This window comes from Schistocerca serialis, chromosome 1 (assembly GCF_023864345.2).
Source record: "Schistocerca serialis cubense isolate TAMUIC-IGC-003099 chromosome 1, iqSchSeri2.2, whole genome shotgun sequence".
Taxonomy (NCBI): Eukaryota; Metazoa; Arthropoda; class Insecta; order Orthoptera; family Acrididae; genus Schistocerca; species Schistocerca serialis.
Window position 1 is genome coordinate 1,197,756,076 of NC_064638.1, and position 7,643 is coordinate 1,197,763,718.

Below are 7,643 nucleotides of genomic sequence, written 5' to 3' on the forward strand. Positions count from 1 at the left end.
TAACAGACACATAGAATGGGATCAGACCAGGCAGCGAGCCTTCGACTCACTTAAGTACGCCTTGGTGAACGCTATTACCCTGTCTCACCCTCACCCTGACGCCTCCCTGACAACAACCACAGACGCTAGCGACAATGCCATTGGCGCAGTTTTGCAACAGACCCTACCAACAGGTACTACACCCCTGCGTTTCCTTTCAAAAAAGCTCACCGAAACGCAAAGAAAGTGGTCCGCATTTGATCGTGAACCTTACGCCATTTATGAGGCCGTAAAGTACTTTCGTACTGATATTGAAGTCCGACTTGTGACAGTTTACACAGATCACAAGCCCCTTGTCGAGACTCTCCGCAAACCAGCATTAGATGTACTACCCAGAAGGTTTCGCCATATGGATTTGGTATTACAACATGTTTCAGACTTTCAATATATCAGGGGTAATGACAACGTTGCAGCAGACTACCTGTCACGCCTGTCCTCCCTGAAGACAGCTATTGATCCTCACTGTTTACACGAGCTCCAGCTATCCGACCCAGAGATACAGCACCTTCTCTCTGACTCTGATACTTCCTTACAAATTGCTCTACTTCCCTTCCCTAATGATGATTGCTCTTTGTATTGTGACATTAAAACAGGTCATCCTCGTCCTACAGTCCCTAAAGCACTTAGGAAAGACGTTTTCGACACAATCCACAATCTCGCTCACCCGAGCATTCGCGCGACTGCGCGCCTCATTACAGAGAGATACGTTTGGCCTAATGTGAAAAGAGATTGTAATCGGTGGGCGAGAGCATGCATACCTTGCCAGAGAGCCAAAATACACAAACATACTAAGCCCCCATTAGGAAAATTTACTGTGTCCTCAGGTAGATTCCGTCATGTCCATTTGGACATCGTCGGTCCGTTACCGATATCTAACAACTTCCGTTACTTACTGATCATGATAAATCATACCACACATTGGGCTGAGGCTATCCCCATCGCGGTCATTACGGCCGACACTGTAGCTAACGCTTTTGTCCACCATTGGCTTTCTCGTTTTGGTTGCCCTACTTCACTTACCACAGACCAGGAGAGAGAGTTTGAATCTAATCCGTTTAATCGCCTCTGTCAAGTGTGTGGTATCAACAAATTCAGAACGACAGCCTGCCACCCACAATCTAACGGCCTAATAGAACGATGGCACCGTACCCTGAAGGCCGCTCTCATGTGTCATTCTTCCTCTTGGACTGAGGCACTCCCATGGGTCCTTTTAGGTTTGAGGAGGGTTTTCAAAGAAGACCTTAAAGCATCAGTTGCATAGAGTAAATATCTCTGGAGTGAGCATTCACATGCGCAGAACATATTTTGTGTTGTCAACATACATTGCCGGCCTGGTCACGTGTTCTCGGGACGTCGTGTTTTTGTCCGCATAATGCCCTGTATATTTAGAAGTCTCTACATCCCTAGCACAGACGGATTCTTTTCGTACGTGTCGTGGATTATTTATATCTATTGCGCAGACATTTTAACAGTATCCATTTGATACCGGGAATAAACCAGCTACGTAACTTTTAAGGGCAAGTGATATTGCATTCTGCTTCTTTGCGATAGGTGTCACAGTTCAGATGAACTCGATTTTTGGCAGTTTTCGGTATGATACGGCACTTTATAGTATTACAGAGCCTGACGTACATTTTTGCACTAATACTCTTGCAAAACGACTTGACAGTACGCTAGTACTTTTGCAAGTGTCCGAAAAACACCGAATTTGCCACACATTAGCGATTATATCCCTGATAATTCGTCCTTTCTTTCCTGCTATTTCTGCGTATTTATTTGCTCGTTTTTGCGACCTAAAGCACAATTTTTCTTACTGGTGACACTTTGAAGTATTTATTTAACGCATTTTACGTACTTGCTACCAGTTTATTAAATAAATCGTAGACTGAGTAATCTATATACATAATCGACAAGTCGCTGATAAATGCATGGAGAATAGTATTTGCTGAAACAACTAACCATTTCCTTTCCTGTTCCACTAGAAAATTTACGAGAGGAAGCGATTGTTTGTAAGCTTTTGTATGACCCATAATATCTATTATATATAAAATAGGTCTACAGAATGAAGCCTTAATTATAATGCGTCTCGAAATTTTTAACATATACAGTGTCTCTTCTTAATATGATAACTATAATTAGAGCTACATGGTATGTGCCCATGAAAAGTTACTATCCCTCCTTTCACATATTTTTCTTTGCATCCGTAGCAACAACAGTAATTCACCATCGCTATTACGCTATCAACAAACGGTGTAACACAACAAAAACTCTTGATATTATAAACTTCAAACGCTCACTCCAGAGATATTTACTCTATGGTCAGTTGTTGAGATGGTATACGGAGAAAACCTCGTACTTCCGCATTTTCTTGATGATCCTCCTCTACTTCCCAAGGACCAACTTCCCGAGTTGGTACGACAGGTTCGACAGCATATCAGCAAGTTACGTTTTCCGCAACCTCGATCGCATGGTACCCCTCCGGTTTTCATTCACCCACACCTCAGTTCTTGTAACTATGTTATGCTTAGAGAAGACGCCGTGCATACACCCCTTGCTCCACCCTACACTGGCCCATACTGGGTCCTGTCACACTCTGAAAATACTTATACTATCCTCCTTAAGAACAAACCATCTGCCATGTCCATTGAACACTTGAAACCAGCATGGATCCTTAAGGACACCGACATACACGATAATGAATTTGTTTTTCAGGAAATTTCAGAGGTCTGTCCTCTCCCTTCTCCACAAGCTAATCAAACACTCTCTGCAAGTCAAGGCCCCCCTCTTCTATACTTCACGCCTCCGAGTGCCAGCAGTAATGAACTAGTGTTTCAAGTGAACTTGAGTGACTATGATGTGGACTCTATAAAAATACAACTTGTGGACGATTTTATTTGAAATTCAAAACAATTCTGTGCCATCTGACCAGAAAGACATTAAGCTATTACAGTGCTTCAATGTGGCTCCTGGTTCTTCACAAAATGACATTTCAGCCTATGTAGACTCCAATAATGTTTTATTTATAAGAGTAACCCCCCTTCTCCTTCGTCTTCCCTGAATCCTCCTACCCCTATTGCTATTACCCGTTCTGGCTGCACCGTACGGCCACCTCTCAGACTTCAAGATTACGCCATGCCTTAAATGTTTACCTTTCCTTTATCACTTACTCCTCATCACTACTCCTATGCGCTCCGCGCTCCTCGGCGTGGAGGGGGGGGGGGGCTCTTTGGCAGAACTGCCAGAAAATATTAATATCTTTGCTTTTTTGTACTTCGTTTTTTCTTACTTTGGTTGTTGACTAGTTGGTGTGAGACATTCGTCATGACGTTACCGTGCTTGTCGAAAACTATTTCTTTGTGTTTTGATTAATCTTGTGCCAATCAAAATATTACATAGTGAAAGTAAATGGTGTTTTCTATGTTATAAGTATAACACATGCCATAAGTTTTCTGCAAACTGACTCTCATTAAATTTTGATAAAACATAGTACATACACCTCAGTGCAGTAAATTATATAATATCTCTATGTATAAAAGGCAATGGTTCAAATGGCTCTGAGCACTATGGGACTCAACATATGAGGTCATCAGTCCCCTAGAACTTAAAACTACTTAAACCTAACTAACCTAAGGACATCACACACACCCATGCCCGAGGCAGGATTCGAACCTGCGACCGTAGCAGTCACGCAGTTCCGGACTGAAGTGCCTAGAACCGCACGGCCACCGCGGCTAGCAAAAGGCAATCTTTTGACTGACTGATTCATCATCGCCCACAACAAACCGCTAAGGACAGTAAACTGAAATTTGGAGAAGGTGTGGATCTCATACTGTAGGCATCGTTTAAGAAGAGATTATCCGAAATTCCAACCCTAAGTGAGCGAAATACCAGATGAAGGGTTTCTTTCAAAATGTTGCTATTAGGGCAATTTTGAAGCTAGACCCACGTAAATTGGTATTTGGTTTCTCTGTCAGAAATAAAGAAATTATGTTTCAGCAATTTTGGAAATTTAACCTTATGGGGATGAAATAGCGAGTGATTTTTTAAAATATATCATTATTAAAGAACTATTCAAGTACTTTTAAAGTTACATCTGTGAGCATTGGTATTTGACTCCTAAGTTATGAATTAAAAGATGGGTGTTTCAGTGTTTTTGCAAATTGAATCTCTAAGAGATTGAATAGGAGATGTGAATCCTAACGAAAATATTTTATTATAAAAGCATTTTTAAAGCTAAATCTATGAAAATTTAAATTTCGCTTCACAACTAGAAATAAAAAATGTTTTTTACTGTTTTGGAAATCACCCCAATGGGGGTGATGTGGGATATGGAAGTTTTTCTTGAAATATTTCACTGTGCAAGCATTTTTGGAACTAAATCTATGAAAGTTTGTATTTGGCTTCTCTTCTAGAAATAAAATATACACATGTTACTGTTTTTCGAAATTCAACCCCCTAAGGAATTGAAATAGGAGATGAAACATTTTATGAAAATATTTCATTGTGAAAGCATTTTTAAAGCTACAGCGTTGAAAATTGGTGTTTGGCTTCTCGGTTAGAGATGAAAAAATGCGTGTTTCAATGTTTGTGGAAATGATGTCCATAGGGGGCCGAAATAGGGTCAGACTGATTCATTGACTCACCATTGCCTGGGTGTGGATCTTATACTGTAGGTAACATTTAAGAAGGGATTGTCCGAAATTCCATTCCTAAGGGGATGAAATAGGCGACGAAAGGCTTTTTGGAAGTATGGCGCTACTATGGGAATTTTGAAGCTAGAATATAAAAACCGGTATTTGGTTTCTCTGTCAGAAAATAAAAAAATGTGTTTTTCAGTATTTTTGGAAATTCAGCCACTATGGAGACAAAGTAGTGGGTGAAAGTTTCTTGAAAATAAATAATTACTAAAGAACTACTAAACAGTTTAAGACTATGTCTATGACTACTTGTATGTGACTTCTCGGTTAGAAATAAATTTTAAAAAAATGTGTCTGTATTTCTAGAAATCGAAACTCTAATGGAGTGCAACAGGGGATAAAAATTTTTAAGACAATATCTCGTTACATTAAAAAAATTACAGGTAAATTTATAAAAATGGGTATTTTACTTCTTGGTTAGTAAAAAAGAAATATTGGTAGGAGATGAAAGTTGCTATGGAAGTATCTCAACAATAACGCTAAGGCATGTTTAACAATAATTTTGGATTCTAGCAACCAGAATCGCTTTTTGGTCAGAAGTAAGAGTGTTGGAACTTTAATAGTACCAACTATTTATTTATAGCTCGTACAAAATAGATACGTGTTTCAAAGTTTTACTGACCTTCAAAGTAGTCACCAAAATGGTGTATAACCAGTTGCCAGCGATGTGGAAGTCATAGGATACTCCTAGCAGTGCCAGTTGCGTTGACAGTTCGAGTGGTGCAGTCTATTGCCCTACGAATTTGTAGCAGTTCTGAAGCGAATGCCATGAAATGTTTCCTTCAGTTTAGAAATCGAGTTGAACTTACCCTTGTACATTCGGAAAAGACTGTGTTTATATGACATTAATTAGGGTGAAAAGCTATGAAGGTGTTGTAATTTGTGAACAATATAAAAAATCGATTAAATAAAAACAAAAAATCTCTGTGGGCCATACAATCTACGAGTACATGAACAAACCAGTGGGCAATAAGCTAGCCATTAATAAATATACACTTCAAATACAAATCTGTAGCTAAGGAAGAATATTCAAAATTTTGGGTGTGTGCATTGATGAGATATTGAACTGGAAGAAACACATTGATTACCTGCTGAAATGTTTGATTTCAGCTACTTATGCTATTACGGTTACCACTAATTTTTGGTGATAAACATACCAGTAAATTAGCTTATTGGAACTATTTTCATTCATTGCTTTCATGTGGCATCACGTTTTGTGGTAATTCAACATTAAGAAAACAGTATTCATTGCACAAAAGCATTTAATCAGAATAATAGCTGGAGCCCATCCAAGACCAACTTGTAGATATTTATATAAAGAATTGTGGATATTCACAGTAGCTTTATAATACAGATATTCGCTTATGAAATTTGTTATTAATAATCAATTTAAATTTAAAAGCAATAACACTGTGCATAGCTACAACACTAAGAGAAAGGACAACCTTCAATATTATGGGTTAAATCTAACTTTCGAACAGAAAAGGGTGAATTACAATGTCACAAAAGTCTTTGGTCACAGTGCCAAATATCTGACAGACAACCAACCATCAATTAAAAACAAATTAAAAGAGTTTCTCAATGACAGCTCCTTCTACTCAGTACATGCATTTTTAGATATTAATTAGAAATTTTACAATTATTAGAAAAGTTGGATTATGTCACATGAAGAAACCTTATGTTGAACTGACACATTTCACATCATTACGAAGTGCCATATTCATGAACTATGGAACAATTAAAAATCTAATCTAAACTAGTCTAATCTACTAACAAGTGTCGCTAAAAATTTTGATATTTTAGTGATTAAAAAGGTACTGTTGAAGTGATAGTTAATAAGAAGTTTAGTTTCAGTGGAGCCACAGAAATTTTATCATACTTGTGTTTAAGTAATAAAGTATCAGGTAGTGATAATAGTCAGAGTTCAAAGAACAACATTGGTTTTCTACAATGCTGTTTATATAAAGGATCAACTTAGAGGATAAAAATAACAAACTTCATTACATTTTACCAAGAAGTTTGTTCACATTATGCTTATGTAGCGAAGACAACTTAATATGATCTCAGTCTCTGCTATAGTGAAGGTTACAGTACATACAGGAAGCATCCAATGTCATAAACAGTATTTGGCAACATAACATTTAGCTATTTCAGAAACGAATATACATGTTCTTCCATAAATTATATACAAGTATCGTAAGTCAGTCGTTTTTCATTAAATAAAACGGCCAAAAGTCGGGTAATCGCACTTTCCTATTGAGTTACATAATCTTTCACCTCAAAAATGGGCGGCAATCCAATACAATTTACTTAGCACCCTGCTTCTCAGCGTAGAATAATAGTATAGAATTTGTCATAGATGATATTTCATAAATACTAATCATGGAGGTATAAAATAAATGGAGAGGCCCTGTCATCAAAACTTTTATGTCCCAGGATAGTAACCCTGGTTGACACTAAAAATTTCTACCTTGTCACCTTCCAGAAGCTGAACCACCTGGTCTCCTGCTAGGAAGATGTGCTGAGCAAGTTGTGGCAAATGCAGAAGTTATTGCAGCATGGGCAACGACCAAGTGCTCAAGTCTGAAAACCAATTATAATGCAGTCATGGATGCTGAGGGATACCACTGTAATAGAGACAAAGCAGAGTGGTGAAAGGAATGCTACATACAATGCAACAATAAGTATTCAGATGCAGTCAGTAGAAAAAAGCCTCCAAAAGATGAAGTTACGAATGTCTGAAGTTACAAGGAGAGAGAGCTGACAGCGAGGGAAAACCAGGACACATGATGCCATAGCCATCCTCACTGCCGCAGAGCATACAGGATGTACCAAAATAAATATCCCATCCTTCTTAAGAAATGGCTCAATGGTGAGTGCTGATTGCTGACTGTCAATTGCAGCTAT